Source organism: Dendrobates tinctorius, unplaced genomic scaffold, assembly GCF_039654945.1.
Source record: "Dendrobates tinctorius isolate UK_male_01 unplaced genomic scaffold, ASM3965494v1 ptg000084l, whole genome shotgun sequence".
In the NCBI taxonomy this organism is placed as follows: domain Eukaryota; kingdom Metazoa; phylum Chordata; class Amphibia; order Anura; family Dendrobatidae; genus Dendrobates; species Dendrobates tinctorius.
In genome coordinates, this window is record NW_027361752.1 from 351,967 (window position 1) to 378,967 (window position 27,001).

The 27,001-nt window shown below is 44.7% G+C and overlaps 2 protein-coding genes across 3 annotated transcripts in view; one reads left to right on the top strand and one right to left on the bottom strand.

The window, feature by feature from the left end:
- The window catches only part of FILIP1L (filamin A interacting protein 1 like), a 319,236-nt gene extending 295,083 nt beyond the window's left edge, over positions 1–24,153 (bottom strand). Inside the window, exon 1 of the mRNA XM_073584363.1 lies at positions 23,652–24,153. The gene's annotated coding sequence lies outside the window, so the exon portion shown is untranslated. The remainder of the gene's footprint in view (positions 1–23,651) is intronic.
- Positions 1–27,001, top strand: part of CMSS1 (cms1 ribosomal small subunit homolog) — a 390,654-nt gene that overhangs the window by 311,656 nt on the left and 51,997 nt on the right. The gene's annotated exons all lie outside the window — the stretch shown is intronic.

Sequence of the window (27,001 nt, forward strand, 5' to 3'; positions counted from 1 at the left end):
TGAGCACTTTGCGTTTTGACCTTTAAAGTTGTTTTTGCTTTTCGTGCGTTCACACTCAGTGGTGACAATCCTTCTTTTATGTGATCTGACCTGTTCCAGGGATCTGCTTTGGAAAAAATGCCCTACAAGAGGCCACGTTACTTTCTCTCTTCTGTAGTAGGGCACAGAGAAGCGCGCCAAACTCGCTGTTGGCTTCAGTAATTGGTTCTGAAAATAGCCCTTTGTCTCTTAGGGAAACACGCTTATTTGTTTGTATTGGTTTGGTTGCCCAGTGAAAATAAAGTTCTTCCTGGTATTAAACAGAAATGTTATAATTTGCCAAACTTTTGATCATAGTTTTCTAAAAAGTGTTATAAAAGAGACTTCGCCAACTTAAGAAACAATAGTAAAAACAGCAAAAAAAAGCAAAACATAAACACACAGTCATTCTCTTCCCCTTTACTGGTTATTCATTTTTTTTTTCCCAAAAAAATCATTAAAAAATGACAAGGAGAAATTGAGATAAAACTACACCTTTTTTTGTTTACTTGATCTTTTACCCATGTGACTGTTGCAACCAATCATTGGCCTTGGCGGTGTATGACATGAAACTGTTGAAGCCAGTGATTGGTGGATAGCACTGCAGCGCTGGAGTCCTGGGTTCGAATCCCACTGAGGACAACATCTGCAAGGAGTTTGTATGTTCTCCCGTGTTTGCGTGGGTTTCCTCTGGGTACTCCGGTTTCCGCCCACATTCCAAAGACATACTGATAGGGAATCTAGATTGTGAGCCCCATCGGGGACAGTGATGATAATGTGTGAAAACTGTAAAGCGCTGCGGAATATGTTAGTGCTGTATAAAAATAAAGATTATTATTATTGACTGCAGTGTTCGCCTGGGTGGATGGGCAGCAAAGTATACAGAGATCATCGGAGAGAACCAAACTGGATTGCCAGGGATTTTTCTTATCAGATTTGCTCCCCTTTAACACTTTAAGGGGTTTCCCAAAATCCTAAAAAGTCCTTTATTCCCTTTTCATTATTGTTTACATTTTGGCTCTTTTATGAGTTTTGTTGTTTCCTGCATTTGCAAAATGACAGGCAGATCTTTTTGTGTCCCTGCCTAGCATTAGATGCAAGAGCCAACACCAGACCTCAGTACCACCACATGGTCATGGACATCCTACAGGTTTAAAGAGGAGGTGACTTTGAACAACTGGTAACTATAGACCGGGTACCCCAGTAGTTCTTGAAATTTACCGGGGGATCTAACCTGTGTGCTCCTCAAAGTTGAGACTTTGAGTATAGCCATGTTTAGCGGACTTGATGCAGAGATTTCTGCAACTAAAAATCTAGTTCCTACCATCTGAATTCGGTTGTTTCTGCTCTTAGATTACAACAAATCCCATTCAGGTGAATGAACAAATGGCAGAAATTTTGGCAACAAATTCACCACATGACAGTATACCGGTTATCTGACTATGTCTAGCCCATGCAAATTAATTAAAGGAGTTGTCCGGCCTTGGGGTACAAGTCTACAGTCATTTGATGTGACTCCCCACAGCGTGCACTGCACACTACACGTTGTGAGCATTATCCAGTGCCGGCGCGATGTGCATGCTCCCGGCCACATTACGACTAGCCATATGTGGCCTCTCTCAATTCACTTGTATTGAGTGTGACCCTGCGCATCCTAGTCGGCACGTGACCGCATCTATACAATTTGCAGTACTTGTGATCACAAGCCTGCCTACTCCCGGCAGCGGAGAATCCTGATAGCGTGCACACTGCGCTCTGTGAGAATTCATAAGTCTGCAGCCACAGAGAGTGACTGCAGACTTGTACCTCAAGGTCATACAACTCCTTAAAAGATGGGACTGCATGTGAGACAGAACTCTAAACCAAAAACACTTGCTGCCTTGCGACTATTTTAGAGCTGTGGTTCTCCTGGAAAAAAAACAACCAAAGCGCAAATAACTTGCATGCAATTATCCATGGCGGGCAACTAACGTGAAAATCAATGGCACATGAGTCGCACACGGCTTGACACCAACAATTAAAAAAAACCCAAAGTGTTAGTAGGTCGCGATGCGATGTCGCATTGCAATACCGAGATCTCAGTGTTGTGCGACACATACCGCCCCAGCTGCCCAAAAAAAATCCAGAGGGGAGAATAAGGGTGCTGCATTTTTAACCCATTGCACTGCAGCAACAACCACACAAGTGCAAAACCTTTTTTTGCCCTTTTTCCCTTGGGTGTGAGCATAGCCTAATTCTCTGGTGTCATTGTTTTTAGGATTTCGAAATCTGTACCCATTAGTATGCAATATGCTTTACTTCTACATTATTGTCACGTATGAGAATATGCTAAAAATACTTGTGGAAATATTGTTCTGTTATAATCCATGGATGGTGTAATTCCCACTCGGCACAGTCAGGTACATTCGTTATTTTAAGACCATTGAGAAACCCTATAAATAACATGTAGTTATTTCTTGTCACTAGGTCGGTACTGAGGAACCAAATGACAGGTTTTCTTTTAGCATTGGCTTTAATTAGTAGTCACTTTAATTGCAGGAACAGTCATCCCGCTGTGTGGTTTAGCTATGCCTGGGATGAAGCACTAACGTTGTGATTTCTATTAGTTTCATCAGGCAGAAGATGGATCACAACCTTTTTTCCAAGAAGCATTGCCTGGATTATAAATCTCCTTATGAGAAACTGCACCCTCTCACCCCAGACCTTTGCAGGCTACTAAGTGGTTTCCTTTTGTCTAACTTGCTGTTCGCTGCCTGTTATCAAGTATCATCCGTCTCTAGCAGCAGACATGCACAGACCGTTTAGGCTGAGTTCACACGTGGCTTTTTTTTGCATTTCCGTGGCAGTTTTAAACGCGCGATTTTGCCGCGAAAAATTAGCATCCCATGCATTCCTATGGGATTCCGCAATGCTGTGCTAATGCTGCGGTTTTTTCCGCGGCGGAATCACTTTGCGATAAAAAAACGCAGCATGCTCATTAATTTAGCGGAATCGCGGCGATCCCGCACCCATAGGAATGCATTGTTCTGCTTACTTTCTGCATGTGGTTGCGCCCACCATGCGAAAAGTAAGCAGAACATTTGCGGATGGTACCCACGGTCTGGAGGAGAGAAGACTGTCCTGCGGGCTCTGGGCACCATATCCCTGTAAAAAATAGAATTTAAAATAAAAAATATTGTTAATCTTGCCTTCCGGCGTCCCGCGCAGCCTTCCCGCCTCTCTCTATGCTCCCGGTCCCAGTAAGCCTTTGCGAGAATGACCGCGATGGCGTCCGTTCTCGCGGGAGCGCGACGTCATCGCGAATGACCACAAGACGTCGCGATCCCGTGAGAACGGATGCCATCGCGGTCATTCTCGCAAAGGATTACTGGGACCGGGAGCGTGGAGAGAGGCGGGAAGGCTGCGCGGGACGCCGGAAAGTAAGAATAACAATATTTTTTAGTTTTTTTTATTATTTTTTACATCCTATCTTTTACTACTGATGCTGCATAGGCGGCCTCAGTAGTAAAAAGTTGGTCACACTCGTCAAACACTATGTTTGACGAGTGTGACCAACCTGTCAATCAGTTCTCCAAGCGATGCTACAGATCGCTTGGAAAATGCTAGCATTCTGCAAGCTAATTACGCTTGCAAAATGCTAGTTTTTCCTGCGGAATGGAATCCCGAATTCTCGCTGTAATTTCCGCGAGAGTTCCGCTACGTGTGAACGTAGCCTTACAGGAAGTGAGGGCGAGGTATTTTTTTTCATCTCTGCTGCTGCTCTCCTGTCTGTCAAACTGCAAACAGACATAACAGAAAGGTGGGCTTTCCCTTCAGGTTGAGCTAGCCATTGGACAATGGCAAGTAAGAAAAAGGAAGTTCCTGGACCTGTAGTGCAGGCAGGATGCTAATATAGAGGAAGCATCCACTTGAGAAGAATGATTGGCGAGCTACAGCGCATGAGAGTCAGCGCTGTTCTGTGACATGGACATATTAGACTGAGAGGGGCCCCAAAAGCAGTTTTCGGTTGTTGTGGGAAGAATGTGATCAAGACCATGCTGTTCCACAGGTTTTATGTGAAACTCCTTAGCAATATACATCACTTCCACAATGATAGTACAGCTTGTGGCTATGTGCACACAGTCTTTTTGTAGAGTTTTCAGAGCGGAAACTGACCAGAACCTCCAAGTTTTTGAGGAATTTTGAGTTTTTGCCGAAGATTTGGAGAGTTTCTGCTCAGATTCTTCTCCTAAGGCCAGGATCACACATGCGAGAAACTCGGACGAATCTCGCATCTTAATACCCGGCACTCGGGAGCTGAGCGTGCGGCTGCATAGAAATACATGCAGCCATACGCTGCGCTCCCGCGTGCCAGCAGCAGTGCCGGGTCTTTAGGTGCGAGACTTGTCCGAGTTTCTCGCATGTGTGATCCCTGCCTAAACCTGAAAAAAGTGTGTGCACGTAGCCTGTCCACTTATCTAATGGTCATCAGTGTAGACCATCATCAATATAGTACTATCACACATTCTTCTTCCATAGAAAAACTCTAAAAATACTAAAACTAACAATACAATCCCACCCCCCACCCCCAAAGCCATGTATAAAACCAGTCCGTTATAATGGAAACAGCAACACAGTGGCTCGTGTATAGACGGTCACTACAACGTCTGGTGAAATCAGCACTCATCACGCTGCCGGGCTCCAGAGAGCTGCTTATTCTGTTGTTTTCCCCAAATATTCCGGCTGGATCCCTCCTCCAAGATTAAAAAAAGAGCAGCAGTTAGTTTCTAAAATAAGCTCCAGAATTGTGCAAGTTCCTGGAAATGTTTGACAAGTTTGGAAGCCGCAGGTTTCCTTCATTCTTTCAGCAGTGCTGGTAACAAGGTCGTGGCTCCATCACAATCACCGAGGACAAAAATGGCGTTGTTTTGTTTGTTCCCTGTAAATAGCTGGCGAGTCCAGAATCGCTGATTAATAACAGGTTCATTTTCTGGCTTTTCTTACATTCCAGAAGTCGCCTGCATTTGTATCATTGATGGCTTCTCCTTTGAGGACACAGCCAAGCATGTTATGGCAGCAACTGGGCACAAGCACTTGGATGCCTCGTGAAGGCGTGCGCTGCCCCGCGCCAGCATCAATGTGTTAGTTGGTTGGCAAGCTTGACAGTTGTTGTGACAGGGACCATACTAACATAACTACATAACACATGATAAATCTATCCCATTTTTCCTCGTAGATTACAGCGTAAAATAACTGATAGATGGAAAGGAGGATACTAATTTTTTTTTCTTTTTTTTAGTCATATATTTTGTCTTCTATTTATTATTTTGCATCTCAAAATTTAGAGCTATTCCGAGATTCAAAATCCCCTTCTCTTCCTGTCCAGTGGGTGGTCTCCTTCAATGATTGACAGCTTTCCTCTTATGAATGTGGGAATTGAGGTGGAGAATGATAATGCCCATATGTCCGTCTACTCAAACATTTTCAGCAAGATTAAAGCTTGGTAAATGGGTGAAATTGCAAAGTGCTTGTCAAAATAAGCAATATTGCAATTCACCTTTTATTTAAAATTCTCTCCATTCTTGAGAAAAGAGGGATATTGAATTCTATAGTGTACTGCTCATTGCCTAGGTTTCCGGCCACTTCAGTTAGTTTCTTTTGCTAGGAGTGTAAACTGGCAAGCTCTTTGCTTTAGAGCCTGCAATCGCTTCTCTGAAGCTCTGTCACAACTCTTTTGTCAGGTGTCCAGGGACCAGGGGACTCCTTCCTTGTTGCTAATGCTAGGGGCACCCTAGCTCAGCCTGTTCCCCAGGTTACTACTGATGGTGAAGACGCCGGGGCCACGTACCTTGGCTCAGCTCCTGAATACGCCCTCAGCCTGTACCTTTTCCACCCAGGGAAGAGGGTAGTATTGTATCGTAATACACCAACCAGGCTAACAAAGTAATACGAACAGGGATAATGAAAAATGCCAAACATACAAATAACAAAGGGATGTATCGGGGAGTGGAAGATGAGGTTAAACCAAAGTAGGAGAAGAAAGGGAATTATCACACACTCAAAACCTAGCAACAGTCACAGATAAATCCACCAAATGCCTTCTCCAATGACAATCACCAACAACCTCCAGCCATGCAGTATAAGCTAGCTCTGACAATGAGTGCTAGCCAAGATCCAGATTATATAGGAGATGGGAGTGGCTGACAGTGCACAGCTGAGAGTCTAAACGCTCCAGGAGCTCTCAACCGAGCAGTTTAACCCCTGCACTTCTAACAGAAACTTACACCATTCAATATGAAGGTGAAGTGCTTCTAATCATTGCAGTACTTGGAGAAATCAGAGGCTGCAGTCTTCTGGCTTCTCTCTGTCGCAGTAAGCATGTGACAAGCTGGCCATATTGCAGGAACTGGCCAGTTTCAGCCCCCTTGTGCTCTTCTGATGCTAAGAAGGCAAAGCAGCCTTCGCACATCTGAGAAAGCATAGTTCAGGCCAGCGAAACAGTCTTCAGGGGTCATCGTTCCCCTGTAAATGGAAACCCGGGGTCAGAAAGACAGAAGAATGAACATGAGGCTAGACCCTTAACAGAGGAACAATGATGCAGACTTCAATAGACAAGGCCTTACAGAATATTTACTTCCTGGGAAATACAAGACACTTAATTCTCTTTCCCTAAATCACAAGCTATAACTTGCTTATTGCTGGGATCCGACTGCTGGGACCGATAGTGATCCTGAGAATGAGGTTCCAGAACCTTGAGAATGGCACTTTGCAGAGTCCAAACTTGGATGCAGCGAAGGTACATAAGCTCGGCCACTGCTCCATTCATTGACTTTGGGCCTGCAGAGAAAGCCAAGCACAGCGCTCCAATATATGCTACAGTCCCATTGACAATGAATGGAGTAGAGGCTGAGCATGCGTACCTCCGCTGCATTCAAGATGGGGTTCTGCCCCATTCTCCATGGTCTGGAGCCCTGTTACTGCCGGACACTGCAGTGGAAAATCCTTTTAAGAATTGTTACATAGAGGGAAAAAAAGGTGTGAAATCTTTTAAGTCCTTTTTCTGTGTTTTTTACTTTCCAGATTTTTCTGGTCTTTTCCAGGAGGCAAGAGCTTTTTTTTCAGCAAAGGTCCTGATCCATTATCACTGGTGTTCTGCATCCAGTCTTAGTGGATTTGGCTCATCTTACCCCAGCACTCTCTTCATTAGGAAGCGAGCGCTTATTGATGAATTTGGCTCATCTTTAAATTACCAGCAGACATGTACAGCAGTCGGGTGCTGTTATATATTCATGATGTAACATACGCCACTTCTGGAGTGTAAATTATGATGAATTTTTCGGGTGACTTTGGCCACGTATTCCCCATCCCTGCTGAGCCTTGCCCATTTTTAGCTGGCCAGGATCGGTGTAACACTACTGAAAGTTGCAAAAAAATTTTCTGAACCTTTTTGAGTTTTGGAAAAATTGTGCAACATTTCCAGCTGATTTAACCTAGAATTCTGTCTAAATGATGAATCGGGGGGGCAAAGTGTCTATAGTGACGTCTCCATGGCCCGATAATAAAATAGTGATGGGGACCGGAGTAAAACAATCGGATCCTCAGTTCCTGCACCCTAACTCCATTATGCAGGTGTAAGAAGTCATCCTGTTTGTCGATAGTATCTCTACTCTAAGAAAAAGAAGAAAACTACAATAATAAGGATAAAAAATATATTTTATAGAGATTATCGATTTTACTTTTGCAAGATAAAGCCTGGCTTTGATGTATGGCCACTGCGATCAGTGCTCAGGTTGGTGAGTGGACCCCTGCTGGACCTCGATGGGGGGGGGATTCCACAAGAGGGGAATAGCTTTTATTCCATGTGGCTCCATGCCCCTTACAGGAACATCAGTTTCAGTGACCATCTGGGGTCGGTATTATTAATCACTGCAGAACAGCACTTTTCCTGGAAATAACCCTCCGAAAGCGCACATCCTAATCTCCACATATTGTACGGCAGGACAGGCACGCCGTGGGACGGGGGCCAGAGCCACACATGCGGGTTCTGAATCTATGTTAAAATAAATATAGATTGGAATCTCAGGCGCTGGCGGGCTTCAGGCAGCAAATGGATATGATCTCAGGTCTGAGGGCTGATTGTGGTTTCTGCTCCCCTGTGCAGCTAATTGGGGGCAAAGATCCTCTAAATCTTTAGGGTGGAGGTGGTTATCCCGTAGTGTTAGTTTGTGGTTAAGCAGGATATTAATCTAATGAAAGCCTCTCGTCTGCGCTAGAACTATCTGTCAGCCTGTATTGGTGTATATGTCATCCATAGGTTCCCATCGCCACGAAAGAAGCTTAGCTGACGTATTCCTTCCCTAAAATAGTCCAAAAGGACGCTCTTTTGGCCTCCATCAGAAGAGTAGACCTCTTGGATACGTTTCATTTATACACCGGAAGATTCTCCCAGGTTAGGGTATGTGCCCATGTTAAGTATTTGGTGAAATTTGTGCTCCATTTTTGGCACAACATAAAATACGCACGTTTTTGACACTTTTTTTCTTTCCAGATTTTTCCCCACTCATTAGTATGGGTGATATATACAGCTCTGGCAAAACTTAAGAGACCACCACATCAAAACCCTGTCATGGGCAGCCCAATCTCCAGACCTGAACCCCATTGAAAACCTCTGGAATGTTATCAAGAGGATGATGGATAGTCACAAGCCATCAAACAAAGAAGAACTGCTTACATTTTTGTACCAGGAGTGGCATAAGGTCACCCAAAAGCAGAGTGAAAGACTGGTGGAAAGCATGCCAAGACGCATGAAAGCTGTGATTAAAAATCATGGTTATTCCACAAAATATTGATTTCTGAACTCTTCCTGAGTTAAAACATCAGTATTGTTTCTAAATAATTATGAACTTGTTTTCTTTGCATTATTTGAGGTCTGAAAGCACTGTTTTTTTTTTTTTACATTTTTGACCATTTCTCCTTTTCAGAGAAAAAAAACCCCAAAATTTATTGCTTGGAAATTCAGAGACATGTCGTCAGTAGTTTATAGACTAAAAGAGCAATTTACATTTTACTCAAAAATATACTGTACCTATAAAGAGAAAAATCAGACAAACTGAACATTTGGAAGTGGTCTCTTAATTTTTGCCAGAGTTGTATATCTGCAGCAAAAAACGCTGCGTTTTTGCTGTGGTTTTTTTAATGCAAAGTTTTAGCTTCATTTTACAATACCAGCATCTCATGCACACACGTTGTTTTTTTCTTCATTGAATTGGAAATCTGCTGCATTTTTTAAAACCCAGCATGTCACTTTTTCAGCGTTTTTTCACCCATAAAAAGTGCAAAAACGCCGGTATCAGGTTTTGTTGCGTTTTTGGTGCAGAAAACTCAGGAACAACAGGGAAAAAACCAGATCAGCATGAAAAACACAGCAAAACCTGCTTTTTTTAGCAGCTTATTTACTGCCAAGAGAGAAAGTTTTGCCTGCAGCAAAAAACAAAAAAAACGCTGCAACAACGCAACTTGTGAACAGAGCCTAAGAGCTGACATGCTGAAGATTTAAATCTCCAAGTCAAAAATAATCAACGCGTACATGAGACTTCACGATTCTCATTCACTTTCCTGGCATCTGGAAACCCTCCAGGTATTGTAACAAAACTGCGCAGAAAAAAAGGAACAAAAATGCAACGTGTGCACACAGCCTTATTTAATAAATAGAGCTATCAGACCTTCACATTATTATTTGATAGTCCTGTAGAAATACATCCACATAAAAGATATTTTCCCCTCGTAAATCTCATGTCTTGCATGCAGATTTCGTTATCGATTTGGACAAGGAATTTCCCAGAATTTTGCCCCATTGCAAACTGTAAAAAGCTGCTGTGAAATATGCAATAGAGCAGGAACACTGCATTTTTTTTTTCCTTTGATGTGGTCCAAAGCAAGCCCTGCTATTTCATGTGTCAATTCGTGGTCACATTTCAGTAGAAAACTGGCAATGGAATAGAATAGTAAATTTATTAAAAAAATTCTTCCAATCTTTTTTCTTTAATAGGTTTTATAGAGCCAGACATTTTGATATAAAACATTTTACTTTTTTTATGCTTCTGTTGAAGTTTTGATTTTTTTTTTTACAGCCTGGTCACATCTGGCGGGATCACTACCCTTGTTCTCGGGATTGATGGGGGGTCTCAATGATCATATCCCTACAGATCAGAGTTTTATGGTGCACTTGGGGTAATGAGAAACTTTATAGAATGGTAGCATTGGAAGGGACCTCCAGGGTCATTGTATCCAACCCCCTGCTCAATGCAGGATTCACTAAACCATCTCACACAGATGTGTGTCCAGCCTCTGTTTGAAGACTTCCATTGATGGAGAACTCACCACTCGTTGAACACTAATTAAACTCTTTTTAACTTCCTTAAAAAACACAAAAAAAGCCCCCTCTAAATAGAGTGTTTATTAAAAGGAATTATTTGCGGTGTGTGGACTTCTGAAGCTTCTTGCAGCAACCAAATGGCTGACATCTAAGGTCACATACACACAGTGGTGCAGGCATACTAATCTTTGCCAATATTTTGGAAACTAAGACTGGCCATTCACATTAGATGGCTGTCGGCTGAATGATGCTTTGGCCAATCATTCGGCTGACCGACATCTCCCATACACAGAAGCACTTGTTCGGTGGAGCGCTCCTGCATTCTCTGTGAGAAAGTTGCCGACTGACAGATCGGCCAGCAGCTTATCTCAAGCAGAACAATGCAATCATCAATCCGAAATGTGCAATCGACTTCTCTCCCAACCATCGTTCAGGCTGTGCCCCCATAGACATTAGACCATCAGCCAAACCCGTTGTACTGGTTCAAAGTTTAAGCCACACTAGGGGCCCACTGTCAGTAGCAAAATCTACCCCAGCGTGTTGTACGGGTCCATAATTTGGCCCCCAGAGCTTGCTAGGAGCCGCGCTCTACTGATGTTACTTATTTCTCTCCTAAAACCATACAAAGGAAATCAAAGACTGTTCCACCAAATGTCATGTTCTCTCCTCACTATAGCACGTGGGACAGATGGAAATTGCGTTACGAACCAGTGTGACGTTGTATGGCACCACCGTTTGAGGCTGCACTAATCAGCAGAATGCAGACTTTCTTTGGCAGCAGCCTGTATTCTGTCTCTGACCTGGAAGCTGATGTAAAGCAGCTCATTCTGACGTGTCATGTAACGAGACTTTCAGATTCCCCACAGCAGGGCAGATTATTTTTTGGTACAGGACAGTGGCTATTTTTGATGACCGTGTTATTTTAGGCAATTACTATTTGTGCAGTATCCGAATATAGTCAAGAAGACAGATGCAGAAGTAGAGTGTCCCTCTACTTTGGTCGGACCCAGCGATAATATCGTAAATGTCAGTCTTACAATGTAGCAATGTAGGTGTCTTTATTCCTCCACATTTTCATCTGGAAGGTGGTCAAGGAGGAGATTGCGGTGGCATGTCTGCATCGAAACATGAGCCGAGCTTGTGGTGTATCATGTTCTGAGGTCTGCGGCTCCGCTCAGCACCTCGCTACCAGGAATCCCAGAACCGTGTTGCTTGCTTGAGAGCGGTTGCATCAGGATGACATTTTGACCACGTTCTCCAGTGGAGACTCCTAAAAAATTTTTTCTACAGGCGGAAAATCGATCACAGATGCTAAACATATAGCTGAAGCCGGATCACCACTTACATCCGAGCCAAGGAGGTGACCCAGCCGAATTAGATTGGAAGCCGAGAGGTTAACGGTATTCCGTGAATGGCATTGTAATTTAATTATCATAAATCTACATGTGTCTTATCTCCGGGATGATCAGCAGCAGCATCGCTCGCCTGCTGCTGGATTATTATTTTTTTTCCATATTTTATCAGATGTATTACATAAATGTCAAAAAATGGTCCATAATCATGCAGGAACATTGGCCAAAAAACCCCTAAATCCAAGAGCGAAGCAGTATGTGATATCATACAAAAATGGGGAGTAATTCAGCAGTTTTGGAATCCCGAAGCCTAGGAGGCCCAATATGGGCAAATCCTTGATAGCCCAGGGGCCTCAGGTTGCGCCACTGATGGCAGTCGTCACACACTTTGTATACTACTTGCATGTGACTGCTCCATGGTTTTTTGTGTTTTTTTTAGGCTGAAATCACACATGAAATTTTTGATGCAGTTTTTTTTTTTTTTTTAGTCCAAGGCAAGAAGGGCCCCCCCAAAAAGAAGTGTAAAGGAAAGACTAAATATGCAAACTGCATCTATAGAGAGGAAGAGGACTAGACCTACAGTAGCAAAGGAGAAATTATTCCAGAGTTACAGTTACAATAATGATATTATATAGTAATGAAATAATTCCAGTAGCAATCTTAAAAGTCAATACCAACCCTTGAACGATCCTTGCCACGTGACTTAAAGGGGTATTCCCATCTTCAGGATCCTATCCCATTGTGTAGTAGGTGTAATAATAATATTAGCAAATACTTCCAATTAGAAATGTTTTATAGTTCTTCTGATTCACTTTGTCACTTACCCCATGTGCAGGGCATTGCAGAAGCTTAGATATCTATGGTTGCGACCACTAACAAGTAACTGTCACTATATAATTGGTCGTAACCATGGATACCTAAGCTACTGTAAAGCCCTGCACGTGGGGCAAGCAACATAGCAAAGCAGAAGAACTATACTACATTTCTAATTGGAGGTATTTGCTAATATTATTACAACTAGTACATATTAGGATGGGATCTTGGATTTGGCTATACCCTTTAAGATAAAAGCCAAACCAGGATCTTAATTTGCAGACATAGTGTTTCGTGGTGGTGCCCCTCCTCAGTGCCAAGCATGAGATCTGATTTGGCTGTATCAGATCCTACTAACTGGGATCTAAGGGGTAATGTTGCTTCTTGTGGAGAGTGACATGCCAATAAAGAGGCTTAAAGGCATGCCATGATCCTCTGGGAAATTAAATATGCAAATAATAGACTGACACTTATCAGTGTTTTAATTCATGGCCATATGAGACAGCAAGTGCTCTGGATATGACAGAGTACTTCCTGGGCCTGTTCCTCTGCCTAGCACCAACCTCTTTAGCTTGATTGATAGCTTGCTGTGTGTTGCTAGACAAGGAAATCAGCCAGTGAGCTAAGATTTATGCTTAGAGGCTGGTGCTGGGCGGAGAAACAGCTTTGGGAGGCCAAAACTCCGCTTAAGTGCTCAGAGTGTGACAGAGCACTTAAAGCCTAATTTGCATATCTATTAAAATGTTGACTTCTCGAGCTTGCCGCAACAGATAGAAGATATAAAGGTGTCTATGAATTTACTTTTCAAAGACCTGCATGCCCATATATGTGATTTAGGGAAGTTGATCTTACGGACAGGTTCTGTTCAAAGGGTTATTCTCATTATTTTTCTTCAGAAGTGCACCGCTCCCTCACCGCTTGACTTCTTTCATACTGGGGTGTGGTGGGCTTCTGAAGATTGACAGTTTGAGTCCACGCATGGCTGAGCCACTGGTCCAAGTGGTTCATTCTTCTGTGCTGTTAGCAGAGTGAGATTTGCCCCGGTAGCATCAGAGGAGCGCACAGGCACTGAAGATAGCCGCATCCAGCCAGCTTCAGAACAGTGCTTACAAGCTGCATAGCAAAGAGCTTGTATACACTGCACTCCTTGCCTTAGAGAAACCAGCCTCTGCTGCTAGACTGCAGAGGTGGCCGGCAATTCTTGGCCATTCTTGAGAATGGAAATGATCTTTCATAAGATGTAAATTGCAAAGTTATTTGTTTTTCCAATTTTACCCATTTATGATTTAGAAAACATTTAATTATAAGTAATATTTATAGCCAGTGTACCTGACAACTACCCTGCTCAGATACATGAAGCTGCACTCTATAGATTTTGGTGTCTCCATGACTCTGTAACCTGGGATAAGTGATGGCCAACGTCTAGTGGTCAGCAGGAGAGCTCCTCTCCTCAACATGGCTCCTCCCCTGCACACGGCTCCTCTCTTGCGCACAGCTCCTCTCTTGCGCACAGCTCCTCTCTTGCGCACAGCTCCTCTCCTCAGCACAGCTCCTCTCCTGCGCACAGCTCCTATCCTCAGCATGGCTCCTATCCTCAGCATGGCTCCTATCCTCAGCATGGCTCCTATCCTCAGCATGGCTCCTCTCTACTGCACAGCTCCTCTCTTCTGCACAGCTCCTCTCCTGAGCACGGCTCCTCTCCTGAGCACGGCTCCTCTCCTCTGCACAGCTCTTATCCTGCGCACAGCTCCTCTCCCCAGCATAGCTCCTCTCCTCTGCACAGCGCCTCTCCTGCGCACAGCGCCTCTCCTGCGCACGGCTCCTCTCTTGCGGACGGCTCCTCTCCCGTGCAAAGCTCCTCTCCCCAGCACAGCTCCTCTCTCCCAGCACAGCTCTTCTCCCCAGCACAGCTCCTCTCCTCAGCATGGCTCCTCTCCTGTGCACAGCTCCTCTCCTGCGCACGGCTCCTATCCTCAGCATGGCTCCTATCCTCAGCATGGCTCCTATCCTGCGCACAGCTCCTCTCTTCTGCACAGCTTCACTCCTGAGCACGGCTCCTCTCCTCTGCACAGCTCCTATCCTGCGCACAGCTCCTCTCCCCAGCACAGCTCCTCTCCTCTGCACAGCGCCTCTCCTCTGCACAGCGCCTCTCCTGCGCACAGCTCCTCTCCTGCACACGGCTCCTCTCCCGTGCAAAGCTCCTCTCCCCAGCACAGCTCCTCTCCCCAGCACAGCTCTTCTCCCCAGCACAGCTCTTCTCCCCAGCACAGCTCCTCTCCCCAGCACAGCTCTTCTCCCCAGCACAGCTCTTCTCCCCAGCACAGCTCTTCTCCCCAGCACAGCTCCTCTCCCCAGCACAGCTCCTCTCCCCAGCACAGCTCCTCTCCCCAGCACAGCTCCTCTCCTTCGCACAGATCCTCTCCTCTGCACAGCTCCTCTCCCCAACACAGCTCCTCTGCTCCGCACAGCTGTGCGGATGATGGACAATTCCCGCTATGTACTGTTCTTAGAAAGGCAGCTGGAGGAAAGTGCTGCTCTCGGCTTTCATACAGCTTTATTTAGTGAACTGCACAGACTCCGCCAAGAACCCTGACAAACCGGGACACTCTGAACCCATGCCAAGAGGCCAAAGAAGCACTGGAGATTGAGGTCATCGCAGCACAACCCGCAGCCTGTGCTAATCTTTATATTCACCTTATGTAAAGGTTAATGGTTGTCTTTGCTTTAAATGTGAATAGCGTGTGCTACATACGGCACAGTCAGTGAAAGGGAAAAAGGAAAACGACGTCGATGATGAGTAATCACAGTTCTGCCCCAGCTCATCATATACATACAGCTGCATTTATTGTCTGCTTCTCTAGAGCTGAGTTTTTGAAGCCATATGGCAAGGGAGACCTTACAGAAAGAATATTTTCTTAAATTGGTTGCCACTTTCTCAGCCTGTGTTATGGTGCTAGCAGGGCCAGTTTTAGACAAAGTGGGGCCCCAAATGCTCACATATCTTAGCATCACACAGACACATTTCGGTTGTATTTACATGCGCTGAGTTCAGGCCATTAAACGAGCATGATCAATAATATTTAAATAGTTTGGACACTTGTTTCCTGACCTCTTTTACATCAGCTGAAGAATAATGATGGGTATAGAATGATCACTAGTAGATCAATCTGTCCCCATACAGTACCATGTTATCAGCAGCTTTCACCTGGTGATGTGCTGCTGAGAACAATGATTTCTGTTCCGGCAGAAACTATCCAATTACTCAATGAATAGGCAGCATTATGCTTGTTTATATACTGTATATGTATAATGCACCCTCCACATAGTATAATGCACGTCATAGTCCTCCATATAGTATAATGTGGCCCATAGTCCTCCACATAGTGTAATGTGCCCAATAGTCCTCCATATAGTATAATATACTCCCCATAGACCTCCATATACTATAATACACTCGGCATAGTCCTCCATATAGTATAATTCACTTGTAAAAGCCCCCATATAGTATAATACTCTCCCCATAGTCCTCAATATAGCACAATACATTCCATAGTCCTCCATATTGTATAATGAACCCCCATAATCCTCCATATAGTACAATGCATTCTCCATATTATAATGCACCCTATAGTCCTTCATACAGTATGATGCAGCCCCCATATAGTAAAATGCACTCCGAATAGTCCTCAGAGTATAATACAGCCCCCATATAGTACACAGAGTATAATGCACTCCCCATAGTCCTTGATAGAGTACAATGCAGCCCCCATAGAGTACAATGCAGCCCCATACAGTATAATGTAACCCCATATCATGTGTCCCCCATATAGTACAATGCAGCCCCCATAGACTATATCGCTGCCCCCATATAGTACAATGCAGCCCCATACAGTACAATGCAGCCCCCATATAGTATAATGCACACCCCATAGTCCTCCAGTATTATGGCCACCACCTACTAACTGATTTAAAAATAAATAAATACAATTCTCAACTCTCGTTGTTCCCCTGCTGCTCTGGTCTCTGCAGCACGTCTACTCAGCAGCTTGACTGCTTGGCACAGTGTAGCGCTTGATGAAGTGATATCATCGCCCGCTGCACCAAAAGCAGAGTGGGAATGATGGGAGAAGGAGCATCACCTGATGCTCTCTCTTCCATCATTGATTTCAACTGTATTTGCATCTATGATGCTGATACAGTTGAATGTGCAATGTGGTGGACAGCAGAGCCGGTGCTGGTACCAGGCCCCCCTAACTCTTGAGCCCCATAACATAAATGTGGTGTGCCACTATTAACGGCACGCCACTGCTTGGGGGCCTCTGAGGGAGTGTGGGCCCTAGGCAAATAAATAGTTTGCCTGCCCCTAATGCCGGCCCTGGTTGCTAGAAATTTGGATACTATGTAGCTAATTTAAAGGGGTTGCCCACTACTCTTGATAACCTCTTCTTAGGTGGTGTACTCAAGCTAAAATAATAAGAAAAAATCCCCAGATTGTCCCCTCCTGCTTCGGCGCTGGTCTAGAGAGATGTTGGCAATGGGTCTCCTGGCACTCAAGTGATGATATTGTTGTGTCATGTGGCTTTCATTTGAGGAAATGTCAGCGAAGTAACCCATTGGTGGCCTCCGATTGGCTGCAGTGCTCACATGCTAAGACAACATCATCTGAGCTCTGGGAGACCTGGCACCAACATCACTGGAACGGCGCCGGTGTGGGAGGTGATTGCTAACTACCTGCCTGTTCTACCTTGTGCTGATATCTTCAGGCTCAGAGTGGTCATGGACCGCTGCTACCGATGACTCTCCTACTTCCTGTGACATCACGCTGACGGAGCAGGTCTTCCTTTTCCGCTTTGCTGTGTCGATGGGGCATCACTGCTGATGTCATGTTGATTGACAGCCAGTTTCCCACTGCCATTGCTTGCGCTGATCGCAGGCAGAGCAGGGGACAATGATGAGAGTGGTCTTCAGCACCGGCGACAGGGAACAGCGCCAACTGTTCTGGCTTTTCTCAGGCGTTGGTACGTGTGATACTGAGGCGGCACACTGTTGCCACACATGGACACGGATATCTCCGGTACTGTTTTTTTTCCAGTACTGGAAATATCAGGATGTGTGATAGAGCCCTAAGAAAGAGTTTGTCAAAGAAGTGAATAACCTCTTTAACAGAGGCGAACTTTTTTTCAATACACTACTTTTTTTGGGGGGAACTTGTTGGAAGCTTCAGGAATGCAATAACTAATGACATTACTGGGTAGAGGAGTAGAAGACAAGTTCACACACATCTTCCTGGCCGCACGTGGATATTCCATTTCTTAGAAAGATCAGCTATTATTTTTTATGTATATGAGGATACGATGGCACCGAGGACGGGCCAATTCCAGGCTAGAGCACCAATCCTCCGGATTGTTTGCCACCTAGGATATCTGAATTTCCAGGAATCGGTCCTCCCTGCCACTTACATAAAGATTCAAACTTTGTTTTCTCTCTTTTGGAATATACCTTCATGGCCAAGAACTTAAGTCTGAGCTGCTCTTTTCCCCTATTTATTTTATTATGTATTATGCATTGCTTATGTAGCGCTATCCTATTCCGCAGCGCTTTACATAAATTATCATCGCTGTCCCCATTGGGGCTCATTATTTAGATTCCCTATCAGTCTGTCTTTGGAGTGTGGGGCGAATTTGAAGGACACCTACCCAAACACGGGGAGAACATACAATCTCCTTGCAGATGTTGTCCTTGGTGGGATTTGAACCACTGAGCCACCGTGCTGTCATAACCTATACTCAGTATTATCATTACATTGCTGGCCCTACACATCCTGACTTGTTTTTTTTTTCGCTCGACTGCAGTAGCCGCTGATTGGCAGCAGTGGTCACATATTGTCTGCTTGTATGGAAAGAGGAGCATTGGGGGAAAGGAAGAGGTGAGTATTCTTTTTATCTTTTGTTCTATTACTTTTGTTGTTGTTTTATCTTAGTTTTTTTTTCCAGACTTTGGATTGCCCCTTTATTTGGTTCCTTAAAGAGACAGCTCTCCTTTCAATAATTACAGCATGCTGTGTGCATGGTGGAGTTTGGATTTGCAGCGACACAATATCTGGAGTCTTTGGTTGCTTTTCCGACCTTTCACAGTTCAGTCACAATTTGGAAATGCCAGAAGTGAAGACATTTCAGGACCGTGTCCTCGTGGCTCAGATGTCTCTTTAAATGGTCCGTCCTGCATAGAATATATCTCTACACTTACAGGCAATGGTGGCTTTATCCGGCAATCGACATAGCAAAGTATCAGCTTCCATCGCTAATTAATGCTGCAGTCATGTGTCACCCAGGTAAACACGGCATGAGCCTTGTTATTGTGGAGCCGTGCACCGTTGTATACTGTCCTCCTTTATAGAGTATGATCAGTATATCATGTGTGCACTATTGCCTGACGCCACTGAAGCTATTGGGGTCTATATTGCAGCAAAACATTTCATTGCAGACATAAAGAAATGACTTCGCACTTCCAGCTGCCATATGTCATACAGTGGGTCCATGATCATGGCCAGGGATCATAACTATAGTCGGGACAGTAGTTGTAGTCGAACCGACCGCACCGCCCGATAATAAAGGATTGTTCCATAAACACATATAAGACCAAGTGTCCCTAATTCGCTAGGACTGTCCCAGGTTTTTGGAAACAACTTTGGCAAATTTGTGGCATCGTGAGACAAAGGAGGATGGAAGTTACATAAAACCTATCCTTTAAGGAGTGGTTACAGTGATGGAGGGGGCAGGGTTGGGAAAAGGGACTAAATCATTCCTAAGTTACCAAAGCAAATGTCGGTAACTGATAAGAGTTGGTTTGATTCATTTTGCACGTTCCAGTTCATTAGCCACAACAAAAGAGGGAGCGCCGAACAGGAGAGAAGCGCCATACTCAAGGGGGCCCGTACAGGAGAGTGGACTGCCGGACAGGAGAGAAGCACCATACTGGAGGGGGCCCGGACAGGAGAGTGGAGTGCCGGACAGGAGAGGAGCACCATACTGGAGGGGGGCGGACAGGAAAGTGGATCCCCGGACAGGAGAGAAGCACCATACTGGGGGGGGGGGCCCGGACAGGAGAGTGGAGCACCGGACAGGAGAGAAGCGCCATACTAGAGGGGGCTCAGACAGGAGAGTGGACTGCCGGACAGGAGAGAAGCACCATACTGGAGGGGGCCCGGACAGGAGAGTGGAGTGCCGGACAGGAGAGGAGCACCATACTGGAGGGGGGCGGACAGGAAAGTGGATCCCCGGACAGGAGAGAAGCACCATACTGGGGGGGGGGGCCCGGACAGGAGAGTGGAGCACCGGACAGGAGAGAAGCGCCATACTAGAGGGGGCTCAGACAGGAGAGTGGACTGCCGGACAGGAGAGAAGCACCATACTGGAGGGGGCCCGGACAGGAGAGTGGAGTGCCGGACAGGAGAGGAGCACCATACTGGAGGGGGGCGGACAGGAAAGTGGATCCCCGGACAGGAGAGAAGCACCATACTGGGGGGGGGGCCCGGATAGGAGAGTGGAGCACCGGACAGGAGAGAAGCGCCATACTAGAGGGGGCTCAGACAGGAGAGTGGAGCATCGGACAGGAGAGGGAGCGCCATACTGGAGGGGGCTCAAACAGGAGAGTGGAGCACCGGACAGGAGAGAAGTGCCATACTCGAGGGGGCCCGGATAGTAGAGTGGAGCATCGGACAGGAGAGAAGTGCCATACTCGAGGGAACCCAGACAGGAGAGTGGAGTGCCTTACAGGAGAGGGAGCGCCATACTGGAGGGGGCCCGGACAGTAGAGTGGTGCGCCAGACAGGAGAGGGTCACCATACTGGAGTGGGGTTCCGGACAGGAGAGTGAAGTATTACTGAGCGTGTGTGACCACTGCTCCATTAACTGTCGATAGGAATTTTGACAGTAGTGTTTGCACATGCTCAGTAACCCTTTATTTGCACAGTGCACCTTCTTTCTCTGGATCAGTCATCATACATGTATAACATATCATGTGGCTAGATGAAAGAAGTTGTTTCTGAACCTACTCTCTTAAGACCCTAATACTGCAAATGATGCACAGGGGGTCTTGTATAAATATTGCATTAGGGCCAAAGACGTTTAAGTTGTTCCCCTGTATACAGTTCTGTCTTGTACATCTGTATTCTGGTAAGAGATAAAATGGCCATGTGTAAGCGACAATACTGTACATAAAGGAGGCGTAGATGGGTACTATGGGCACAGGAAAGAAATGAGAGGATTATCTACTTTTTTGGATATGTGAGGGAAGTGACCTACACGAATGAGTCCCTTATATTGAGTCACTGATTATTTTTACATTTCTCATGGAGAATTTTTTTTGTCACATACAACAAAAACTTCTGTACTGGAAGATTGGTTGTAGCGGAGAATGTCCGTACATTCTTCATATATTAAGTAATGCAAGTGCGTGAGATCACCCAACAGATTGGAAAAATCATCTTTTACTCTTCTGTGTCTGTACTCAGACCTACAACTGCAGAACTCACATAAACAGATTCTGAGATTTCTGGAAGTTGTAGTTCACCAGCAGGTGATGCGTCTTTACTACCTAACATTGAGGCTAGGTTACGTAGTGATAAACGTATTCTGGTGCAGCAGGTGGTGTGTCGCTGTGTTTTATTCTCTCTTTCTCACCTCTGTGTTGCTCCCACACTCCGGGATGTGATACCTCCGCCATCCTGAGTCACTCTAACAAGTTGTTCTAACACGCCATAATCAAAGCTGCCTGACAGTGATCAATTAAAGGGAATGCTTTTTTAGAAAATAAAGTGGTTTAATTCAGTTTTTATATTGTTAGACCTAATATTAGACTTCTCCTTGTTCATTTCGACAGCCACATGAACATTAGCAGTAGTAGACTGACTCAGTTTTCCAATTTTTTTTGTATGGAAGTATTATCTGAGCATGCTCTAATCTAGGCAAAATACATTGTGAAGTTACTAGATGTAGACATGCTTCATTTCAGTCTAATCGTGTCTGAGATGATAATGAGACTGCTGAAAAGTCTTCTGTAAGGAACAGCGCGTGTGGGTCTAATATAAAACCTAGTGAGCAGAGTGAAAATAGCAATTTTTTTTTTGTATTTCAGTAGTGATAAGGAAATTTTTTAAAGCATAAGAAATTTATAGGGGTATGTAGTAGGTGTAATAATAATATTAACAAATACCTCCAATTAGAAATGCAGTATAGTTCTTCTTATTCACTGTGTTACTTACCCCATGTGCAGGGCATTGCAATAGCTATTGCAATACCCTGCACATGGGGTAAACAACATAGTGAATCAGAAGAACTAGACTACATTTCTAATTGGAGTTATTTGCTAATATTATATGGCTACTATGTGGCTACCATTAAGGTGTTTTTACATGTAGTGTGCCACACGGGCCACGAACCACAGTTTTTTTGCTGCTCTGCTTTTATAAGTATAACATACTGAGTTAATATAAGCTAAGTCTGGAGTAAGATACGTTGGCATAGTATGTGCTTTGCATGTAGAATTCTTCTTTAATTTATGTCAATTTCTGATGTAAATTGTAGCAAATCCACCAGGCCGCAGTTACCTACAGTGGGTACGGAAAGTATTCAGACCCCTTTAAATTTTTCACTCTGTTTCATTTACAAATCTGTGCCTTGCCACAATTCTGTCTCTGAGCTTCTTGGCCAGTTCCTTTGACCTCATGATTCTCATTTGGTCTGACATGCACTGTGAGCTGTGAAGTCTTATATAGACAGGTGTGTGCATTTACAAATCAAGTCCTATCAGTTTAATTAAACACAGCTGGACTCCAATGAAGGAGTAGAAACATCTCAAGGAGGATCACAAGGAAATGGACAGCATGTGATGTCAATATGAGAGTCTGAGCAAAGGGTCGGAATACTTATGACCATGTGATATTTCAGTTTTTCTTTTTTAATAAATTTGCAAAAAAATCTACATTTCTGTTTTTTTCTTCAGACAAGATGGGGTGCAGAGTGTACATTAATGAGAAAAAAAGAACTTTTTTTGAATTTACCAAATGGCTGCAATGAAACAAAGAGTGAAAAATGTAAAGGGGTCTGAATACTTTCCGTACCCACTGTATGTCCGACACTCTTTAAAATGAAAAAAAGCTGCAACATTTTGTTATTTTGTTCAAATTGCAAAATTTGGGACTTTTTTTTTTGTTTTTACATCGGAAAAGCAACTTAAAGGACCTGAAGGACCTAAAGCGATTGGATTGGACAAGAGCTTGCAAACTTCCAGCCGTTTGTGGGAAGAATGCTGGGAGATCTTGGCGGCCGGCGCAGCACTCTGCCCCTACGGGAACCCCTCTTTGACCTTACAGAAGGCCAGGGCTCATGTCCATCCTCACATGCTGCGGATTTCACACGTATTAAATGTAACCTATCAGCCCATCCTGAGCTTGTGTCACCCATCGTCCGGCCCGTACAGGGGATGGGGCCCTAAACACGTGGAAGGAAAATCAATGTATGCTGCGTCTGTGCAGAGCCCGTCTCACATGTCACCCTCCGCTCCGGCAGAGCCGCTGCAGCCTCTGCAGTGTGGATGGATCACACGGGCCCCAGGACATTGCTCTTATCACTAATTCATATTATATTATCTATACCTTGGAGAACTTTTCTCCCTACACCCTATATTGGAAGCAATGCATGAAGTAATCCACGCAACTTACAACTTTGTGCAAAATTTGCCTTTTCCCAAGAGCTTGCAATCTATATTTCGGTGCCGATTTTTTTGTTAAAACCGCATGCAAATGGGATTTTTCGAGCAGGATTAAGTGCATTCAGGACGTGCGACTAGTCCGGGAGTTTTCATCTAAGCAGCTGGTGAGATTTCTGGAAGTTGTAGTTCACCAACAGGTGAGGCCTCATTGCGGAACAGGATGCACTCTGATACTCTGTAACGTCCGGATGTAGCAGAGGTGTGTTTGCCATTCTGCTCGTGTTAATATCACAATGTATCATTTATAAAAAAAAAAAAAGTAATTATTCATCCATATGTGAAATGACAACTTCAGCTCTGCTATATCCGTCCATTATAGGATAATAATATAATTTAGGACTTACCGCTGCTGGAGATGCCAATTCACATCAGATCCAAGACAAATCCATGTATAGAGGAAGCCGGGCAAGTGGTGGGACCGTCACCCCGTCCTGCTGTAATAATCCGTTTTAACCCTTTTCTCCCCTGTATTATTCCCCTCGTGCACTGATGGCATCAGTGTGGCAGCCGGAGCCTGGGCGCGAGCTGCATTGAAAGTCAGTAGGGCCCGTACGTAGCTCAGCATTGGACCAGGCTCTAAATATAACCCACCCACTCATCGTTCCCCCCCGTAGGCAGATGGCCCTGTCAAAAAGCTGACCTCGGTGCTTGGCCGCATCCACAGAGACATCCAGCCAGGACGAGCCGCACGGTAATGGGATAAAATACAGTTCGCCATCTGTTTCTAAACAGCAAACGTTTCCCGTCAGACCTCCATTGTCCTCACGGGCGTGAAGAATAAAAGCCTAATTCTAGGATCCCCCCGACCCTCCTCACTATTAACATGCAGCGCTACCTGAGTCAGGGATGAATCACTTATCAGGTGAACGTGCGCGGCTCCCAAGTGTCTGCGCCCAGAATCTCAGGGTTTTTAATAGAAGGTTTCCATGAAATATAATATTATCCCGGACGTAGGAATGTAAAAGACGTTTTACTGACTTGTTTTTTACTTTTATAAGGAACAATTTTTTCTTTTCTTTTTGCAGGTCCACAATATTGTATTGTGTGACGTGATTCCGGGGGATGGAGCCGCTGAGCGGGATTTGATAATGAGGCTTTTTCCTTCTGAAATGGATTATAATGTGGAATAATAATGTAATTAGCAGGGATCCTATTAGATGTAGACGTGGGAGAATTTCGCAGCAAACGTGCCGATGGTAGCACTGGAATGCAATGTGGCTTTATTAAGGGCAGCAGCAGCAGCCGGTACAATCACCATCTTGGGGGATCTTACAAATGGCCCATCCCATTGTGACATAGTGTGGTCATAGTCATTAGGTCAGTGTTAGCAAAAAAAATGGCTGACTATCTGATATAGGGCGGCACGGTGGCTCAGTGGTTAGTCCTGGGTTTGAATCCCACCAAGGACAACATCTGCAAGGAGTTTGTATGTTCTCCCCGTGTTTGTGTGGGTTTCCTCCGGGCACTCCGGTTTCCTCCCACATTCTAAAGACATACTGATAGGGAATTTAGATTGTGAGCCTCATCGGGGACAGTGACGATAATGTGTGCAAACTGTAAAGCGCTGCGGAATATGTTAGCGCTATATAAAAATAAAGATTATTAAAGATTATTAAGATGCCCAGACTCTCCTCCGATTGCAGGTGTCGGGGGGGGGGGGGATGTCGATTTTTAGTATGACTAATCCTTTTGTTTTTACAGGAGATAAGCCTCTATAAGAGGTGTCTGGCAGCAGCTTATTCCCCTCTTCCATATGGGAGAAATGGCTTTTAGCTGATGGTTATCTGATGTTTTTGGGCTGCTTAAAGGGACACTTTCGACAATTTTTTTCCCTCCAATCTAAATAGCAGAATGTGACTATTTGTTAATGTAAACCCGTCAGCAGAAGAAAAACGCTATCAATCTGCAGGTAAATAACGTTATTACGCTGAGCAGTGCCTTCACTTAGCCTATAATTATCTTTATTCTCCTCTGCAGCATTTGGTTTCAGTCACGGGGGCGGCGCCAGCGTGGGTTCAGTCACTCGTCTGAGTATACAGAATGACGGCTGTTACTCCACTCCCAGCACTGACTGACAGCCAGCTCCAGTGCAAAGAGAGTGTCAGGCTGGAGTTACACCCGCCGCTCTGTATACTTAGAGCAGTAACTAAGACCGGACGGTGCCGCCCCCATGACTGAAATCCCACCATGGCCCTGACTCACAGCCAGTGCCAATGCAGTATCAGCCATTAACCTGCTCCTCTTGCATTAGGGCTGTCAGTCAGGGCCAAAGATACAGCCGATGCTCTGTACTATCAGAGCGGTGTCTGAACAGCACCAACACCCTCTACACGGCAACGCTGCCTGAGAGAATAAAGTTCATTTTCTCCCTCTAGCGTTCAACTAAATGTGGGTGACGGCCATCATTATAATGCTAATAACCTGCAGATTAACCCCATGTCTAAAGGTTATTAGTGTTTTTTTTCTGGTGAAAGGTTCCCTTTAAGAAAAATGGGTGGTTCGCTCTCTTGATAGATTTTTTAAAGTCACTCTATATAAACTACTTACTGTCCAGTGTCATCAACTTTCTCCCTAATATCACCATCAGGGGGTCACTTTACAGCGCTCTGTCTAACCTAAAGTCCCCCCCATGCACATGACTAATGTCAGCTGGACCCGCCAATATCAGTGGGTTGGGCTGAAGGTGTAATGTGTATGGGTGTGCCACTGACTGATGGTTGGAGAGATGATGACTGTGCATGTCGACTATCAGACTGCTGATAGCATTGTTCTCCCAGAGATAAGCCGCTGGTCGACGTGTCAGTCGTCTGCTCTCTCATAGAGAAATCAGGAGGATCACACGGCCAATCGAGTGGACCTCTGTATGGGAGAGCCTGCTGAGATGGCGGTCGGCTGAACAATCGGTTGAAGCACCGTTTGGCTGACAGCCTCTAATGTGTATGGTGGGCTTTACTTTAGGGTGAGTTAGGGATAGTGAATCATTTAGAGCACCGCAGCTCCTTCCAAAACGTCACACTTTTGGTATATATAAGAATCTTTCTCGCAGCACTACTACCACTTTACAAAAATTAGGCAGCCTGTGATCACAGCAGTCCACAGTACAACTGAGCTGAAAACCAGCTTTTCCACTGATCAGATGATCTTGCAGCTCACATGACACTACTAAGAGGTACCCAGCATTCCCCCTTCTTGGGGCAGTGCAGTGGGAACGCCATTGATGCTGGGAAAGCTGGGTTACAGCTCAGTGATTATACATTTTGACACTAATGTTAGCTGAGATACAGCTGAGTGATTATATGCTGGGAAACTGCTGCTGATACTGGGAACATTTAGTTACAGTTCAGTGTTGATACTTTCTAAGACGGATGTTAATCAGAAAGCTGGGTAGTTCAGTGACCAGTTTCAGAGACCATTGTTGACTTTTTTGCCATATGTCATTGTCTTTGCAGTGTATTTCTTCTGTTAATCAGAACAATAACTGTAATTCCGTCACTGATTCCAGTCCTCCACCTACTATTATAATGAGATTACTGCACCAGTAAACTGATATTGCTCTGCTGTGATCTTAGCTTGGAAAGAAAACCATTTTTGTATGTACTTATTAAAGACATAGAACTTCTGAAATTTAAAGTAAAAAATATATTGTATTTATGAGCTGCAGTTCCACCCACCACTGATTGGCAGTTTTATTGCC